Source organism: Tamandua tetradactyla, chromosome 2 (genome assembly GCF_023851605.1).
Source record: "Tamandua tetradactyla isolate mTamTet1 chromosome 2, mTamTet1.pri, whole genome shotgun sequence".
NCBI lineage: Eukaryota > Metazoa > Chordata > Mammalia > Pilosa > Myrmecophagidae > Tamandua > Tamandua tetradactyla.
Window position 1 is genome coordinate 140718306 of NC_135328.1, and position 20614 is coordinate 140738919.

The 20614-nt window shown below is 35.6% G+C and overlaps 1 protein-coding gene across 8 annotated transcripts in view; it reads left to right on the top strand.

Moving 5' to 3' along the window:
• TAB2 (TGF-beta activated kinase 1 (MAP3K7) binding protein 2) overlaps nucleotides 1–20614 on the top strand; it is a 93595-nt gene that overhangs the window by 28056 nt on the left and 44925 nt on the right. Inside the window, exon 1 of one of the 8 annotated variants that reach the window (XM_077149214.1) lies at nucleotides 17590–17690. The exons of the other annotated variants lie outside the window; for them this stretch is intronic. The gene's annotated coding sequence lies outside the window, so the exon portion shown is untranslated. Of the gene's footprint in view, nucleotides 1–17589; nucleotides 17691–20614 lie in introns of those variants that run through there. 8 annotated transcript variants of the gene reach the window in all.

The window sequence follows — 20614 nt, forward strand, 5'->3', positions numbered from 1 at the left end:
AAACATCTACTATAAAATTCATTGCCCTAATTATGACAAGATTAATCACCAACTATACAACAGTTTCACATTGTTAGAGCTGAAAGACTGGCACACACTTAAGATAATTGTATTGAACTGAGATTTGATTAAATTAAATGTTTTATTGAGTTTTTTCAACTTTGCTTATTTTGAATTCGCCACAATTTAAAAAAAAATTCTGAATAGTGTTGTAGAAATGAAATTTTTGCCTAAATGCTTTCTTTTGGCACCATACTTTACATATTTTCATCTTCATCAGGCTTAGAAGTTTCATTAGACGACATAGTCAAATTGCCAGTCATGTTGTGTATAATTTTAAAGCCACTAATTGGACTGTTAGCGCTTATTTAAGGTTTTACGAAACAAATAATATCCATTTATACTCTTTCTAACTGAAGATTTCATATATAAAACACGCATGTACACATACACACCAGCAGCTGGCCAGGAGTCCATTATGAGGACCTCAGGTGAGGTCCATGACATTAGAAAGAACAGAATCCTATGAAATAGGAAAAACATGGGGCCAATTAAGAGGATGAACCTGCATGAGGATCAGTTGATGAAGTTGTAACTTTTTCTGAATCCTTATATTAAAATGCCTTTAAAATATTTGGCCAGATTATTAGAACTTCCACACTTCATTGAGTTAATTAGTTCATTATCAATATTTATTCTTGGCATAAAATGGGAACTGGTTCTTTCAAATTCTTCCATTTCTTTCTTCCTCTTCCTTTTACTTGTATATAAGAACTTATCCCACTTGCCTCCTGGTTTCTTTTAAAGATGATACTTATGCATAGGACAGGTTATCCAAAAATTACATAGAAAAAAAGCATTGAAAGATAACTTACTTTTCTATCTTAGAGCCCTAATGTGTTGGAAAATAATAATAAGATATGAATTGGAAAATACACATAAGGTAGTCAGTTATGTAATATGTTTTGATGAAGTGTGACCATTCTCAGATTTATAGCACTTTTCTTGATCCTTTGAAAATGGTAGCACTTACCACAAAACCGCAATACATAAATTGTCAAGTGTGGCTGACTTGCACATTCCTTTTAGAAGAACTTTTAACTAGTAAGCCTGTACCATAAGAAATGGTCAATATCCATGGACTTGAGGTAAGGCATTAAGTGAGAAAATTGGGAAATTGTTTTTAAGGTTAGGTAGCATGGATCATTATGTTACTTTGACTACTACTGTATATTGTTTTTCTGTAGAAGGTAAATTATTATAGGGTGTGAAATTGAGATGTCAGTTTTTTGGTACATAATCCTTTGCTCCCTTCAAGCTTTTAAATAACACTGACTGAATACAACAACTAACTCAGAGTAATAGCATTTGGATGACTGATTTGGTATGTTTCTCCTATTTTATTTTTGCGAATAATCAATTATCCTGTAAAATGATTTAGTATTATAACTGTGTGCACTAAAGTTTATGCTAAAGATGCACTATATTCATCTTGTTTTATCTTACATGGTTAGTAGCAATTGAATTTCAGATTTTTAATTGCAGAGCTGTAATTCGTACATTTTAATTCTTAGAAAAAGACCTTGATAATACAGATTTTGGGGGGAGATAGAGTGGATAGAAAGTTTGCTTTGCCTAACATCATGCTCTAAGAAATGTAATTCCAATGATTTGCTTTAAAAATTTGAAATTTTTTATCTTAAATTACTGACATTTATAAATTTATCAAATGTGAAATGCATCAAGTATTACCTAACTGACATACGATGCATACTAATCAAGGCTATAAAAGGTCTTTAAAATAGTGTATGGACTTAAGCATGTAATAGATTCTTATTTTTTTCAAGTTTAACTTTAAAATGTTTGTTGAGGCCAAAATGTTTCACAGTTGGCTTTAACTTTAACATTGGAAGATTATAGCTTCATTTAGCTCTCTTACTGCATGTTAGTGCTTCTTTCTTTGGTGAAGATATTATTTAAGAATACTCATTGTAGTTTGATATTGTGAGCCAATCCGCAGAAGAGACACAAATTACAATTAATATTAAGAAACTTGGGGAAAGGGGTGATGTTTGTAGAACACACACACACAATTAAAAAAGAAAAACTATCAACATTATATTGACAACCAAATAGACAAGTTGAAATATTCTGCATAAAACAGTATACTGGAAACCACAGGGCTTATAGAGAAAATGGGGTTAGGGGTACAGCATTCATAAACTCCATCAGTGAACATTAAAACAAGATAGGAGCCTTTAAAAAAAGTAGTTAACCCAATATTATATATGTTAAAGGTTAAGAAATATGTAAAGACAGCAATCATTATTGTACTTTGTCTTGAATAAGACCTGAAGTATGCTTGTGGTAGTGAACATAGGAGGGGTTGTGGCTTGTGAGTTCTTGTGAAGTGGTAGAGGGGTGGGTATTTGAAATTGGAGAGGAAGCTGTAACACGAAGTATAGAAGGGTGGGGTTGACAGTGCCTGCTGAAGCTGGTATATGTTTGAGGGGTGTTCATGGGCACATTTTTTGATTCATGACTAGCTTGTTTCAGCTGGTTGTGGTTTTCTGCGTTCACCTAGTGTTTCTCACAGATGAATGCAACAAAATTCTGTTTAATACTCAGTTTGTTTCCCAGTAATTCAGTTGTATGGGAACAAGTTTGTATTTTCAAAACAAGTGCTGCAGCAGAACTGACTATAGCTGAAGTTAAGGGAAACACTTTAGTATGGGGGGATAGAAACCACGTTATATAGTTCTAAAGACTACTAACTATATACATTATAGTCTTTAAAAACTAGATGCAGTCTGTTTATTCAGAGATTTATTCCAACACATATTGAGTGAGCACCTACTATTTGCCATATACCTTCTAAGTACTTAATATACACCAGTGATGAGCAAGAGTCTCTGTCCTCTTTGGAGCTAACATTACTTATGTGAAGAATTTTGTTTCTGATCAGGAGTTGGTTTTAAGAGGTTGAATAGTTTGGGTGGGAGAAGAAGTCTATTGGGCAAAAATATCTTTAAGATAATTTCCTAGGATCCTATCCAATTCTTAAGAGTCCATGGTTTACAGGAAAAAAATATATCACTAGTTACACCTATAGAAACCAGAATTGAATTCTAGGCTGTTATACATGTTAAAATAGAAAGGTCGTCTCTTTACCTTCTTTTCCACAAACTGAGGAAGAATCTTAATGTTGAAAAATAAATTTTAGTTTTATGTATTTCATTGTATTTCTCTTTGAATCTCAACATGAAAGATATTTATCTTTGTTGAAATAACAATTAAATTTGTTCCATTAAAACTCAAAACCATGTAAGGATGGGACAACGATAAAATATGTATAGTTTACATAATCTTTGTAATAAAATTTACATAACGATGTCAAAACTTTAGTGTTGGTATATAAGACCTCCTATAATAAAGACCATTGTGCACTTGCAGCCTAGCCTTCATTGCCTTTTCTCCTGTTCTCCTGTGACTGCTTCCCAGCCTGTAATCTTTCATAATCCCCTGCTTTCCTCCTGTCCCTCCTCTCTTACTCTAGCTAGACAAGTGAATTACTTTTCTCCAGAATCTGCCTGTTATTCAACTGCCTTGCTTCATACCTTAACCTTCTTATGTAAGTAAGAAAAGCACCTTTGCTTAAAGACACTCCCACCTTCAACCCAGGGTGATCTGTTTAAATACCTACAACACAATTATACTACTAATATGGCAAAATGTACAATCTAGTGTTGTTCAGTTTTTCATGTAGCTTTGTCAGAGTTCCCCATTCACACAAGTTAAATTTCTTTTTCATTGAAAAGAAAGCCTCAGAGATGCAGTCAGCTCCTTCAGTATTCTGCTGGCAGGGTAGCAAGACCTTTGGGAAGGTTGTGTTCTTTTGTACTTAGTGAAAATTCAGAATATTTAGAATAAAAATTAGTACCCCTGTTTGCATCTTTTGCTATAGGTCAGGCAGGTATAATACAACTAATTTTCCCTGTTTTATCTCTAGTCCTTGTAACTCCTGGAACCCATTTTACAAAGAATGAAATGATAGTGTTAATTGCTAACATTTACATGAACTATCTTGTTTACCTATGTGCTTACTATGTGCTTTTTTATTACTTTATGTGGATTAATTCATTTAGCCCTTGAAATAATCCTATCAGATAGCCACTCTATCGTTACTGTTTTATAGGTGAGGAAAACACAGAAATTAAATTATTTGTCCAAGGTCACACTGCAAGTAAGTGACAGTTTTAATTTCATAGATAAGACAGATTCTAGAATTCATATTTAACCAGCTATCCTGTGTGTCAAGTGTAATGTGCTTTATATGTATTATCTCATTTAATTGTCTCATCTCATTAAATGAGATAATGTCCACTTCTGTGGAATCAAAGTTGAAGTATTTAGCATTGTTAGATTCTCTTTCTTTTTAGGTGTTAATGTGTTCCTTCCCCAGAAAACTTTAGAAACACAAGTGGCTAAAGTTTAACCTGTCTCGGAATTAAATTTATTCATTGACTTTTTTATTCACATGGGCAGGAGTCAAACCCGGGTCTCCGGCATGGCAGGTGAGAGAACTCTGCCTGCTGAGCTACTATAGCCCGCCCTGACTTTTTTTTTCCCCAAAGAAAAGGCTTGAATAGGAAAAGTAATACTTTGTCAATGTTAAGTTCCATAAATCTAAATAATTTATGTAAGGCACATCACCAATTGTTCTTTGTATTTTAAAAGCTGATTCTCTGGGAATTTAGTTCACCTCCTCCGTTTAATTTGTGTGGTACCTACTCGATGGTAAACAGTTTTTTTTCAGAAATTCACCTGACCAAAAGCAGTTTGCATTTTACAGTATATCTCCATCCTTAGTTGACCTAAGGTGATCCACATGTTTATTACACAAATACATTGTCCTCAGTTCCTAAATACATAGTTACAGAAACCCCTTTGTGTAAATTTACAAAGGTTATTTTCCCTTCTACCAACTGTTTCTTTCCTATTATATCGAATTACGTAAAAATTCCTAACCATTCCTGGTAGAAGCCTTTTGATAATTGACTAATTTTAATAAACTTTTTTTATTACTGTTATCCCAATTCCACAACCCTTCCCGTCTCTTTTTTTTCCTCCTTATTATAAATACTGTGAGCTCCTCTTATACATGATCCTGTGGTCATGATTTCTGATTATTCCCTTCTCTACCTTTCATTTACTAAATTATCAACCAGAAGTCTTAAAGGAATTGTAATAAACTTTACTTGAGGAAGTAGTCAGATAAGTAATCATCATCATGGGTCCCATCTCAGAGGGTTCAGAGAAGAATCAGTACACGTGAGCCCTAACCTCAGGTATTCTGATCCAGTAGATCTAGTATGAAGTCCAGTAGTGATTCCAATACACATGGTCCACAGATCAAACTTTGAAAAGTGCTGGCCTAGGAAATACATCTTTTTTATAGGGTGCTATAGTAAATATACATACTTTTCAGTATGCAAATGACTACCTAAAGAAGAGACTCATAAAAGTGGAATCATGACGTCAAAGCATATGGTCAGTTTTAATTTTGATATATTTTGCCAAATTGACCCCCTGTAGAGATTGCAGTATTATACATGTAAATGCCTGTTCCGTTTTTGATGTGTTAACAAAAACTTTTTTTTCAACTTTTTTATTGTATACTATAACATATATGCAAAGCAAAGAAATTTAAAAGCGATAGTTTTCAAAACACTCTTCAACAAGTAGTTACAAGAACAGATCCCAGAGTTTGTCATGGACTCCCATACAGTCCTCTCAGATTTTTCCTTCTAGCTGCTCCAGAATATAGGAGGCTAAAAGGCTTGAATATTTTTTTATCACCACAGTTGAATTTTTTTCTTTTTTGTGAAAAATTATATACAGAAAAGCCACAGATTTCAAAGCACAGTACCACAGTTAGTTGTAGAACATATTTCAGAGTTTCACATGGGTTACAATTCTACAATTTTAGGTTTTTACTTCTAACTGCTCTAAGATACTGAAGACTAAAAGAGATATTTTAATGATTCAGCAATCACATTCATTTGTTAAATCCTATCTTCACTGTATGACTCCATCATCACCGTTGATCCTTCTGTCCCTCTCTTTAGAGGTTTTTGGGCTATGGTCATTCTAACATTTTCATGTTGGAAGGGTCTTTCAATAATATGGGGTAGAGAGATGAAACTATCTGATGTTCTGGAGAGACTGGGCCTCTAGGTTTCAGGACTTACCTGGTCCAGGGACCTATCTGGAGGTTGTAGGTTTCTGGAAAGTTACTGTAGTGCATGGAACCCTTGTGGAATCTTATATCTTGCTCCAGGTGTTTTTAGGATGCTTTTCGCTATTCAGGGTCTCTTTCCCTTCCAGATGAATTTGGTAACTAGCTTTTCCAAGTCTTCAAAGTTCAAAGTAAGTTGTTGAAATTTTAATTGGTACTATGTTGAATCTGTAGATCAATTTGGGTAGAATTGACATCTGAAGTATATTTCGCCTTCCTATCCATGAGCAGGGAATGTCTTTCCACCTATTTAGATCTTCTTTGATTTCTTTTAGCACTGTTACATAGTTTTCTTTGTACAGATCCTTTAAGTTCATTCCTAAGTATTTGATTCTTTTAGTTGCTGTTTTGAATGGAATCTTTTCCTCAACTGACTCCTCAGTTAGGTAATTGCTTGTGTATAGAAACGTTGCTGGTTTTTGCACATTAATTTTATATCCCGCCACCTTGCTGAATTTGTTAACTCACGTAACTTTACTGTAGATTTCTCAGCATCTTTCAAGTATGGTATCATGTCATCAGTAAATAATGAAAGTTTTACTTCTTCCTTTCCAATTTGTATGCCTTTTATTTCTTTGTCCCGCCTGATTGCTCTAGTTAGAACTTCTAGCACAGTGTTGAATAATAGTGGTGTCACTGGGCATCCTTGTCTTGTCCTGATCTTAGGGGGAAAGCTCATTCTCTCTCCATTGACTATGATGCTGGCTATTGTTTTTTCATATATTCCCTTTATCATATTGAGGTAGTTACCTTTGATTCCTATCTTTTGGAGTGTTTTTATCAGAAAATGATGTTGAATTTTGTCAGATGCTTTTCAACATCAATTGAGATGATCATGTGATTTTTCCCTTTCAATTTATTAATGTGCTGTATTACCTTAATTGATTTTGTTGTGTTGAACCATCCTTGCATTCCTGGTATAAACTCCACGTGGTCATGGTGTATAATTCTTTTAATGTGTTGTTGGATTCAATTTGCTAGTATTTTGTTGTGAATTTTTGCATCTATGTTCATTAGGGAGATTGACCTGTAGTTTTTCCTTTCTTATAGCAACTTGACCTGGTTTTGGTATTAAAATTATATTAGCTTCATAAAATGAGTTAGGTAGAATTTCTTCTCCCTCAATTTTTTGGATAAGTTTTGATAAGTTAGTTTTAGTTCTTTTTGGAATGTTTGATAAAACTCCCCTATGAAGCCATCTGACCCTGGGCTTTTCTTTGGAGGAAGGTTTTTGATAACTGACTGAATCTTTTTACTTGTGATTGGTTTGTTGAGCGTTTCTATTTCTTCGTGAGTCAGTGAGCTTGTTTGTGTGTTTTCAGGAATTTGTCCATTTCATCTGAGTTGTCTAGTTTGTTGGCATATAGTTTTTCATAGTATCCTCTTAGGATTTCTTTTATTTGTTCAGGGCCTCTGGTAAGGCACCCCTTCTCATTTCTGATTTTGTATATTTGCATCCTCCCTCTTCTTTTCTTTGTCAGTCTTGCTAATGGCCCATCCATTTTATTGGTTTTCTCAAACAACTAACCTTTTGGTTTTATTGATTTTTTTCTGTTGTTCTCCCATTCATTTAACTCTGCTTTAATCTTTGTTATTTGTTTCTTCTATTTACTTTGGAGTTAATTTGCTGTTCTTTCTCAAGTTCCTCCAGGTGAGCAGTTAAGCCCTTGATTTTTGCTCTTTTTTGTTTCTTAAGCTAGGCATTTAGGGCAATAAATTTCCCTCTCAGCACAGCCTTTACCACATCCCATAAATTCTGATAAGTTGTATTCTCATTTTCATTCATCTCCAGATAGCTACTGATTTCTCTAGCAATTTCTTCTTTGAACCAGTGCTTGTTTAAGATTGTGTTATTTAATCTCCATCTATTTGTGAATGTTCGCATTCTTTGGTGGTCATTGAGATCCAGCTTTATACCATTGTGATCAGAGAAAGTGCTCTGGATAATTTCAGTGTTTTTAAATTTATAGAGCCTTGGTTTTGTGCCCCAGCATATAATCTATCCTGGAGAATGTTCCATGAGCACTAGAGAAGAACATATATCCTTGTGTTTTGGGGGTTCAGTGGCCTATATATGGCTATTAGGTCTAATTCATTTATCAAGTTGTTTAACTTCTCTGTTTCCTTGTTGATCTTCTGTCTGATTGTTCTATCTATAGAGGAGAGTAGTTTATTGGAGTCTTCTGTTATTGTTGTAACATCTATCACTCCCTTCAGTTTTGCCAATGTCTGTCTCATGTACTTTGGATCTCCTTGATTGGGAGAATATAGATTTATGATTGTTATTTCATCTTAGTGAGTTGTCCGTTTTATTAATTTATAGTGCTTTTCTTTTTCTCTTATGATGTTTTTACATTTAAAATCTATTTTGTCCAATATTAGTATGGCTGCTCTTGCTTTCTTTTGGTTATGTCTTGCATGAAAAATCTTTTTCCATCCTTTCACTTTCAGTCTATTTGTATTCTTGTGTCTAAGATGAGTCTCTTGTAAGCAACATATAGCTGGATTATGTTTCTTAATCCATTCTGCCAATCTGTATCTTATAATTGGTAGGTTTAGTCTGTTAACATTCAAAGTTATTACTGAAAAGGTGTTTCTTGAATCCATCTCATCTTTTTTTATTTGTCAGATCTATATATTGTTTTCCCTCTTTCTCTTTTTATCCTTTAAGTTACCCTTACTGGTACTTTTCAGTTCTGTGCTCTCCTCCAGACCTCTCTCTCCTATCTTTTTATTCTTTTTTCAACTGGCAGAACTCCCATTAGTATTTCTTATAGGGCCAGTCTCTTGTTGACAGATTCAGAATTTGTTTGTCTGTGAAAATTTTAATCTCTCCCTCAGTTTTGAAGGACAGTTTAACTGAGTTCAGAATTCGTGGCTGGAAGTCTTTCTTTCAGGATCTTAAATATATCATACCACTGCCTTCTCTTCTCCATGGTGCCAGTTGAGTAGTTTGGACTCAGTCTTATGTGGTTTCCCTTGTATGTACTATGTTGTTTTTCTCTTGCCACTTTCAGAATTTTCTGCTTCTCTCCAACATTTGACAGACTGATTAGTATATGTCTTGGGGAATACCTATTTGGATTTATTCTGTTTGAAATTCGTTGGGCTTCTTTGACTTAGAAATTGACTTATGTATAAAGGATATATCCTTTGTAAGGGTTGGGAAGTTTTCCCCCATTACATCCTCAACTACTCTTCCTAGCCCTTTATTCCTCTCTTCTCCTTCTGGGACGCCAGTGATTCTTATATTTGTGTGCTTTGTTTTGCCTGTCATTTCCCTGAGATCCGATTCAAATTTTTCCATCTTTTTTACCGTTTGCTGTTTTCCTGTCCTCTGTATTGCTTATTCTTCTCTCTTCAAATCTGCTGTTGTGTGCCTCTAGTATGTTTGTTCTTTGGTCATCAGGGTCTTTAACCTCTGATACCTGTTATTTTTCTATTTATTCTTTTAAATTCTCTTTATGCTCTTCTACTTTCCTCTTAATCTCCTTGATGTCATTAAGCATCCAACTTATTTTGTTAAGTAGAGTTATATGAACATCTTTGATTAGTTGTTCCAACATCTGTGTCTCTTGTGGTGTTTCAATTTGGTCATTAGGCTGGGCATTGTGATTTGCTTAGTCATCTGTTGTTTTTGTCGCATGTAAGTATCTTGATTGATTTACTTTGGGAGTTGATTTCCTCAGTAATCTAAAGTCTTTTATTTGTGGTGTGAATGTGTAACAGGATGCAGGTTACGGGGTGGGTCACAACAGTGCGGTGATGCACTCCTGCGCAGGTATAGGCTCAGGTTGGGGATTCTACACTGGTCTAGGGCGCGGGGCCCTTTGTGTTCATGTGAGAGCTATGGCAGCAGGTTGGTGTTATGCCTTCATGGTCTTGGGGCAGATCTGACCCAGCTGCACAGGTCAGTGCTGTCTCAGAGCTGGGAAGCGTGACTGAGGGTCATAAGCATGCACAGGTCTAGGAGTACTGTAAACTGAGGTTCCCAGAGCTGAGGGATGTTACTGGGGGCTGAGCATGTGCACGGGTCTAGGAGTGCCATAAACTGATGTGCAGAGCTCAGGGGGCATGGGGTGAAGTTGTGTGGCACTGTGGGCCAGGGTGCAGTTGTAGCCTGGGTATAGAGATATGCACTTGCAGCCTTTATGCGCTGGCAACAGCTTGCAGGGAGCACGGAGGAGGAGGTAGTGCTCGGGAGTGGTGCAGGAAATGTGGGTTGTACTGCACTTGGGGTGGAGGTGTGGGGCAGGTACGTGCGCTGGGAATTGGTGGGGTGGGGCTACTTGGAGCACGTGGAGTGGGGGCGAGTGACAGGGTTCAGGTGTGTGGGGTGTGGGATGAGTCGCGGGTCGTGGGGCTGTGCTGATGAGGGTAGCGCGTTCAAGGAACACAGCTTAGCTTATTTCATAGTCCCCCTCTCTGCACTCCTGTGGACTCTGCACTTCCGCATTAAGCTCCAGTTTTCTACTTCTCAGTTCCTCAGCTTTTGCCACCAGGGCCACCCTGTGTGGTTTAGAAGACTTCCCAAGTCAGTTGCACTCTTGAATCGCCATCTCTGTCGCCCTCCTGTCCCTTTTCCTTGAAGCAGGGCTGAACTCAATCTACCCTATTCGGCCATCTTCCCAGAACTCCAACAAAATTTTTTTAATATTAGTTAAGGATCTTGTTTTTTTCTGGCATGGGCAGGCACCAGGAATTGAATCCTGGTCTCCGGCATGGCATGCGAGAACTTTGCCTGATGAATCACAGTGGTCGGCCCTAAGGATCATTTTTTAATAAGACAGAAGCTGCTGTGATCTTATCACTTCTTCATTTTTATACCTATATGTTTTCTTTTGGTTTGTATTGCCACCAATTTTAATTTTTTCCCCAATAAAAATAATAATTTCTGTGGTAATATTCTCCGCTAGTTTTAGTCTAAAATTGTTTATCTGCTAGTAATCTAGTATTGCTAGATTTCAGTTTGCAAAGCAGCTCACCACAATTTGGATTTTGTTTCTAGGTTTTTCCTATTAGAAAGCTATACGTTAAATTTTCTTATGTTTATATATAAAACTTATTGAATAATTTTCTTAGGATAAACTCCAAAAGAAAAACATAGTACTATCTTTTGATTACATTATTTATATGACAGCATTTCCCCATGTATTCTCTACTTCACGGTGCTTAAGTATAAAACGGAATAGGACCAAATAAGCTTGGGATATATTGCATCTGCACTACTATTCTGGACTCACCGTGCATAGTGAAGTCCAGCAGTAAAGAAATCTCCTTAACTTTAAGTAACCACACTTCTCAAATGTATTGCCACCAAAACTTGTTTTTACTTGTTACTCTTAAATAGCAGCCTTTGAAATGCACTCTGAGAGATGATGTGTGGTAATATGTTGCGTTTTCAAATAGATTTCCTACAAATTTGATTTTTTTTTTTTTTTTTTTTTTGGCTTTTATAAAGGGAATTTACTAAGTTCCAAGTTTACAGTTGTAAGGCCAGCAAAAATGTCCAAGGAAGGCTTTCATCCAGAGAAAGATACTTTGACTCAGGAAAGGCTGATGTCTGTTACATGGGAGGGCGAATGGCTGGTGTGTGCCGATTCTTGTTCCCAGTTCCAGTGCTTCCAGCTTTTGATTCTAGTTGTTTCCTCTGTAAACATCTGTAGGCCTTCACTTAGCTTCTCTGGGACACAACTCTTGGTCTTGGCTTGCCTAGCCAAGTCTCATGGGAAGATAGTGGTGATATCTGCTGTGGTCTGTATCTCCAGATGTCCCTGTTTAGGCATTTGCTCACTCTATTGGCACTCCAAGCATCTCCAGTTGTCTGTGTCTCTGTAGGATCTGAGCTTTCTCCAAAATGTTTCCTCTTTTAAAGGACTCCAGTAAACTAATCAAGACCCACCTTGAATTGAGTGTGTCACATCTCCATGGAAACAATCTAATCAAAGTTTCCACCCCACAATATTAAATCAGGATTAAAAGAAACATGGCTGCCCACAAGATTGGATCAGGAAAAAGGACATGGATTTTCTGGAGTGCATAACAGCTTCAAACTGGCACAACCAATATATGCTTATCATAAATTTAATCAGCTCTTATTTTGAATTATTTGTATCTTTTTGTTATTTTTTATTGTGAATAATAACATATCTACAAAAAGCAATAAAGTTCAGAGCATGCCACAACATTTAGTTATAGATCAGATTTTAGAGTTCGATATAGGTTACAGTTCCACAATTTTAGGTTTTTCTTTCTGGCTGCTCCAAGATACTGCAGACTAAAAGAAATATCAATATAATGATTCAGGGCTCATACTCATTTGTTAAATCCTGTCTTTTCTTTTATAATTCCTACTTCACTTTCAATCTTTTTTTTTCATTTTTTTATTAATATGTATTATATGTATTATATATTGACATACCGTATAATCACTCTGAAATTGGAATTCTTGAATAGGTTCTGGTACTTCTTAATTGAATCAAAGTATTCCTAGTATATTAGAGAATAACAAATGTTTATCTTCTACTCACTAGAGGTTGTGTATTTCCACCCAACCACATAGAAACGTAGGAGACTGCCATAAAACTGGTGTTTATAGAAAACTTGGTATGGCCTTATTAAAAGCAGGGCATCAGAAGATCATGGTAGCTAATTTTGGTTGACCAAAATTAAGACTCAGTTTCTTAATATATATATAGCCATGGATTATCAAAATGGCTAATGGTTAAACCAGACTACAGAAATAAGATGAGAATGGATCTAAAGCAGAAAGCCTTTCCAGACTTCTATCTTTAGACCTGAAAAAGAAAATCTTGATAATCAGATGTTAAGTTGGAATGTTCACTATTGTAGTGAGCTTCTTTCTGTTTTGTTTGATTCTGAAATGAATTCAATATTAAAAATAGGTTTTTATTTTCCTATAGAACTTTTGTCCATTAATTATCAAAATACACTTGTCATTTCAGAAAGACCATTTTGCATGTGTCATAGATAACTTGACTATTCAGAGATTATTTCATTCACCAGTATTTATGACATTTGTAGCAATCTAGTAGCTGAAAACCATGGGATAGTTGGGATTATGCTCTTATTTTAATCCTAAAATGACAGTGTCCTTATTATTAAAGTACGAATGTTTCTAGTGTTAAAAACCTAAAACAGTCCTGAAATATATAAAGTAAAAGTCAAGTCAAGCCTCTATCAGTGTAAAGTGGGATTATATTATATGTTGTTTAGTGATCTGCTTGTATACCCCTGAACAGTATTAATGGGCATCTGTCCGTGTCCATATATTTAGTGACTCCTCATACTGTGCAACATTTCTATTTAATCCATTGTGTGGATAAGCCATAACTTTTTAAAATCAATCTTCTATTTACATTGTTTCTATGCTTTCCATATTATAAATGTTTCTCTAATAGACATTCTTATATGTACATCTTTCATGATTGACTCTTTCCTTCAGTATATTTCTAGAAGTGGAATTGCTGGGTCAGAGGGTCTGTACATTAAAATTAGATCGGCAGTTATATTTCCTCAGAAATGTGTATATGTTATTCCATTATCTTCTGGCAGCTATAGTTACTGATTAGAAGTTATTCCTTTGTAGTTTATGGCTCTTTTCTCGTGGTTATTTTTGAGTTAGAATCTTTGTGTTTGGTATTCTGCACTTGCATTATAATGTATTGTGGCATAGATTTGTTTTTATTTATCTTCTTCAGAACTTCGTGTATTTTTTCAATATGAGGACACTTGTCTTCAGTTCTTGGCCATTATTTCTTTGAATTTTGCTTTTCCCCCCGTTTTCTTGACTCCTTCCTTCTGGAAATACTCTAGATGTTTGTTTTTTATTGTCTTCTGTATTTCTTAATTTCTCTTCTCTATTTCCCATTGGCTTTATCTCTGCTGCTTTCTGATTATTATTCTGATATCTATCTTCCAATTCACTTTTTCTCTCTTTTCTCAGTTATCTTCTGCTATTTTAACCTATTGCTGGAGTTACTCATTTCAGTGATGGTGCTAACTCTCCAGAAGTTCTGCTTGATTCTGTGTTCAAATCTGCCTCTTTCTTATTCTTATGGTTTCTTTTCCTTTTATATCTATGATCATTTTTTTTATTTTTTTAAATACAAAAAAACACCAAACGCAAATATTCATAACTTTTGATCATTCCATTCTACATATATAATCAGTAATTCACAATATCTATGATCATTTTTAATATATTTATTTTATACCTTCTTCAAGTTATTCTGGTATCTGCCATTCTTGGATTCTAATCATCTTGTTGATACTTCTGATTTTTACTCATAGTGGGCCATTTATGTTTTTGTGATTTACTTATTGTGAGCTTATCTCCAGTAGAAATGTTTTTCTTCTAGGAATCCTACACTGCCTGGGTTAAGGAAGTATTCTTCCAGAGTGATTTTGCATTTGTTTCTTCCAGGCACCACGTGGAGCACTAGCCTCAGACCACTTTTTTTTTTTTTCCCTGCATGGGCAGGCAGCAGGAGATGAACCTGGGTCTCCAGCATGGCAGGCAAGAACTCTGCCACTGCACCCCTATTTCCTGCCCCTAAGACCAATTTTTAGTGCTAATTTGTTTTTGGAGTTTCCTCTACACCTGTAGCATAAATTTGGATCCTATACCTGTGCATGGTAATGGCTTGTGGTTTTAATTTTTTAAGGGAGACTTTTCTCTCCTACCCACAGCTCTTGTGAATATCAGGTACCCTTGTTAACTTATATGTAGGTGGCAATTGGTAGAGGTTTAGTTGCCTTTTCACAGATAGGAAGGCCCTTCCAGAATCTGGGGTTTATACAACTACTTCATTTAATGATGTCTTCCTCATAGAGAACTACAACCTGTCTTTTTTCCACATAGCATTAAAAATCCCCTAGAGTATATCCAGTTCCACTAACTATTGTTACCACCCTCTCCTCCATCCCCACCTCCCCTCCACTCCCCCATATCACCACAGTATTTCAACTTGGGCTCTTATCATTTTGACTTTAAGTTCTTTGTTTTTGGCATCAGGGGATTTTCTTCCTTGCAAGCTCTGTTTATGTACTGAAACAATTTTAATAATTTTTTCAGTGGTTCTGTTTGTTCATAACCGAAAGTTCAGAATTAGCTGTTCAAACCATTATGCCAGAACTTATGCTGAGATTTTTTCTTCCCAAAGTGATAATAAATTGTCCTAAATATCCTTTGAAATAATGTATAAGTATTCTTCTTTAAATACTAATATAACGAAGAACATTGATAAATTTATGTTGAATCCTCTTTGATACCCAAAATAAATCAACTATATGTAACTGATGTATTTAATCCCCTCATCTTTTATTTAAATGCTTTGCACCAGTCTTCCTAATAAATATTACTGGTACATATGTGTTTTGTTTACAGTTTTGTATATGTCAGATTTTGCATCAAAGGATAGTAGCCTTTTTTTTTTTTTTTCACATGGGTAGGCCCCAAGAATTGAACCTGGGTCTCCGGCATGGCAGGCAAGAACTCTGCCGCTGCATCACCATGGCCGGCCCGGATAGTAGCCTTTTAAAGTGATTGGAAAGCTGAAATTTGTCTGGGCTTTGGAACAGTTTAACAAATGATTATCTTTTTCTGAAAGTTTGATAAAATGTGCCCCATCTGGCTTGGTGTACCGGGGCAGGGGAGGATGGTTAGGAGCAGTCAACCTCAGTATTTGGCAAACTTTTCCATATAGCTGTAATCATTGTCTGTTTTGTTTTTATATTCTTGCTTTTCTAATATCTTATCAAGGCAGTCTATTTGCTAGAAAGAATTTCATCTAGATCTATAACTTTGTAGTATAATAGTAGTGTCTCTCCTTCCCTGCCTGTCATCATCCCTTTTCCCCTGGTGCTAGGATTGCCAGAGCAGAGCTATTTTATTGGACTTAGAGAAAAACTGGCTTTCTGTCACATTTGATTAATATTCTACAGGGTTCTTCTCATTAAAAACAAATGATTTTTTTCCCAAAACGCTGATATGGAAAGAACCTTGGAGATACAGTCGTCCCTCATAATAGACTAATTGGCCAAGCTTCTAACAGTATTTATAGAAAAGGTAATATTGTATATTACTGTAAAAAATAAGATACAATAATATATTTATAATACTGTATATCGGTTTAAGCAAAAATTGTGAAATAGGTAATTGGATGGGTGGGCATGACAGTGGAGAAGTATGGTATATATGAAATAAGGAAAGAGTTATAAAGCTAAATTATCATTTTCCACACTAGAAAATCTGTAGATAATTTCTAAAATCATGAAATAACCCTATAATAATCTGGTACAGAAACACAGGAGAAACAGCTTAATATTAATATTGATTACCTCTACAGGTTTGGAATCAAGAGTGGAGAGGGATTAGACAGGGAAACAGCTGGTTTCCCAGATAAACATTTTAATACTGTTTGGCTTTTTAAACTATGTGCATGTTTTCTTCTTTAAATTTGACCCTGTCTAGTATTTTATCCATAACATTACCAAGAATATATCTCTTTAAAAGTTCTTGACTTATATGATAAGGTTATTTAATCTACACAGGTTTTATTTGTATCAGCACTAAAGATGACTCTTAAAAGTTTCATCTGCAGCTTAGACCTCTCCTTTGAGTCCAGACCCACATATCCCAACTTCTGGCTTGACATCTCTACTTGGATGTATCAAAGGTACCCTAGACTCAGCATGTTCAAAACAAACCTATAATCCTCCCCCTTGTACTTTTGGACTTTTTCCACTGTTCCCTATTTCATGAATAGGGCCACCAGCTAGTTGAGCAAATCCGAAAGGAACCTTAAAACTTGCTTTTCCTTCATCCCAATATCTAATCCATCACCAAGTTCTGTTTCTTTTTACTTCATAAATATCCCTTAAATTTTTCCTACTTCTCTTGACTCAGTCTCCATTGTTGGGTCTCTGCAGTACAAGCTATAGCCATTCCCTAGCAGGACTACAGCAGTAGTTTTCTGACTGGTATTCTCGTATTTTCTTTTGCCCCTTTCTTCCCATTAAAAACATACTTTTTTTGCCAAAAATGCTGATATGGGAAAGAACCATTCTGGAGCCATTCTTCATAAATACGTGATTTTTTTTTATCATGTCACCATCCCTGCTTCTGAGCCTAACATCCTTCAACGACCTTCCTGTTATTCATAAGATAAAACCCCAAATTTTTAATGCCCTACAAGGCACTTCATGATTTGGGCTCTTTTGCTTTCTATTTTCGATAATTTTCCTATTGTCCCATGTTCATTTCCTAGCTCTCCCTTCAGACAACACAAAAGAGATGAAAACAATGCTTATGATAGCAATAAGAAATGGCAGGCAGCAGATCTAGTGGCAGAAGCAGCCAGGACGGAAGGTAAAATAATAGTTACCTAAACTATAAACCTGTGTTGATGTACTTTTGGTCCAGAGGTTTCTATTGTCTACAGGGCATGGATGTTGGCTCTAGTCCTTGCATCTTCAGCATGGTGTCTGCTGCATGCTAAACACACCATAAGTGCCTGGCAGTTAAATGTTGGTCCCAATTTTTGCCTCATATATGCCCATATTTTTATCAGACCTGTAATTCTAGTTGCTTTTCTTTGTTTTTGATTTTTAATCTGGAGATTTTATGGTCCCTTCCTGTGGATACAAATATAGTCATTGAAACAGACTTCATGATAAAACATGCTGAATGGGCTATTGGTGATACTTAGTACTCTCTGCACTTTCATGATAATTACTCAGAGGTCAGAAATAACTTGCTGCCATACTTAAGAAAGGAAAGATTATAGCATATTTTCTAATCCTCCCCAATATAGTCACCGTTCCATCAGTAGTTCTGTATATACTCTGCTATTATATAGAATCCTTGCCCCCCCCAGAGCATTTAAACTGGCTGAAGTTTAGATGCCAAAATTTAACTAATAGAAACATTTCTATAAAGTATGATTTCTTCCTTCTTTTCGCAGCTCATTCATTTTGCATCTTACAGAAAATATATCTCTATTTGATGTTAAAAATAATTTTCCAAATTAAAAGTTATAAAATATTTCTTGGTTTTCCTTTCGAAATTAAGTAGACATTTGTTTAGTAATGAGTTTAGGGTGTAATTACAAAATATTCATCAACAAAGTTTACATTTTAAAATACAGTTGTCTTGCCATCATCTTTAAAGGATATTTTTTGCTGGATACAGAACGTGGGTTGACAGGTGGGCTTTTTTTTTTTTCTTCATTTTTTCTTTTAAGGATTCAGCACTTAAATTATGTCATTTCACTGTCTTCTGGCCTCCATGATTTCTGATGAGAACTCAGCAGTTATTCGAACTGTTCCTCTATATGTGATGTTTCATTTTTCTAGTTACTTTAAAGATATTCTTTTTTTCTTTGGTTATCAGCAGTTTCACTATGTTGTGCCTTTGTGTGGTTTTCCTTTTAAGAGTTTACCAAACTTCTTGTATTAATAAATTCATGTCTTTTAACCACATTGGGGAACTGTTTACTGAAATATTTTTTCAACTCCATACTCACACCCCTTTCCTTTTCGTTCTCCAATGACATATATATTAGCACTTTTTATACTATCCCATGATCTCTGAGATTGTTTTGGTTTTTGTTTTAGTGTTACTTTTTGTCATTTTTCTTTCCATCCTTCAGGTTAGTTCATTTCTTTTGCTCTGTCTTCAAATTCACTGACTCTTTCTTCTCTCATTTTCAGTCTACTTGCTGTTAAGTGATTGTTATTTTCCAATATTGTGTTTTTCAGTTCTTAAACTTCCAGGTAGTTCTTTTTTATATATACAGTTTCTATTTCTTTGTTGAAAGATCCAAGAATATGTGCCCTTACATCCTTGAGTATTGTTATAATAGCTGCTTTAAAGTCCTCCTGTGCTAATTGTCACATCTGGGTCATCTTGGGGTTCTTCTCCATTGATTGCCTTTTTTCTTGAGTAGACAGTACTGTTTCTTATGTGTAATAATTTTGACACATTATGAATGATGTGTTCCTCCATTGATTGATGTTTGTTTTGTTCATTTGTTTTAGTAGGCAGTTAACTTAGCTGAATTCAAACTCCAGCCTCTGAGATCTCAGTTAATTTCAGCCTTTTAGCCAGGCTACCCAGAATCTGACTTACATATGCATAGTTTGGCAGTCAAATTTATGCAGCATTTAGAAACAGAATTTGGGGCTCCCTTTCTGTAGTTCTCTCTGTTCTGTGATTTGCTCACTCTGTGTTCAGCTGTTGCAGTCGTGCCAAACTGACATTTGGCTCATCAGGTCAGTAAGACTGTAAGTTTTCTTCTGTGTGTTAGCCACCCAAACCGATTGGGGCCTGCTATCTGTCTAAAAGCCACCAAAAAAATGGAAACTCTCCCAGTGCTGTTCCCTGCTTCCAAGTACTGACCACACCACACCCCATTCTTTAAATATTTTGTCTCGAGTTTATAGTCATTACTTGTGAGAGTTGGTCTAATAGAAGATACTCAGCCATTTCTGGAAGCAGAACCCCTAAAATGCTGTTGTACATTTGAGAAGTTTCCTTCTTTTTGTATTCCAAAGTCTTTGTTAGAAAAGAAGGCAGGTGTTTTTCAAAGGGTTGTAGCAATTTCTATATGAGTAGTGATAATGGACAAGTTAGAAATTTATTTTCACAATTGAGCCTCTTCTAAATAAAGATGTTCCCCAGTTAGACTGAGAATTCGTTTTTATGCCTCTCCCCAAATGATGTATCAATTATTTTTTTCCAAATGTAGATCATTTGACATGTATTTTGGAAACAATAATACAAAACCTTATAGTAAAATACTTCGTTTCATTCAACATATGTTGTACCTACTGTGTGTCCGATACTGTGACGATAACATTTTTGGGATAGATAGGTAATAAATGAATATATATCAGGTATTGGTTAATGCTTTTATGAATAGAAAGCGAAGAATGAGGATGTGGTGGTGGTAGAGGCAAAACTATGGCATGATTTTAGAGAGTGAGAGATTGGTAAGGGAGGCTGTCTCCAAGCGAATGAGATTCGATCAGAGAAGGGAACCAGGCAAGGATTTGAGGGAGAAAAGCTCTGAGAGAGGAATGAGATTGGCTTCTTTGAGAAATAGCCAGAAGGCCTGTTGGAACTGAAGGTACAAGGAGGAGAGTGGTAGTATGATAGAGGATTTTGAGAAGCGGATATGATTGCTCTGGTTTACTTTTTTACAGAGATCACTCTACCAGGTAGAGAAAGAAGTAGAGTAAGATAGGGGTAAAGGATGAAGGAAGGGAGGAGACTAGTTAGAGACCTTTCTT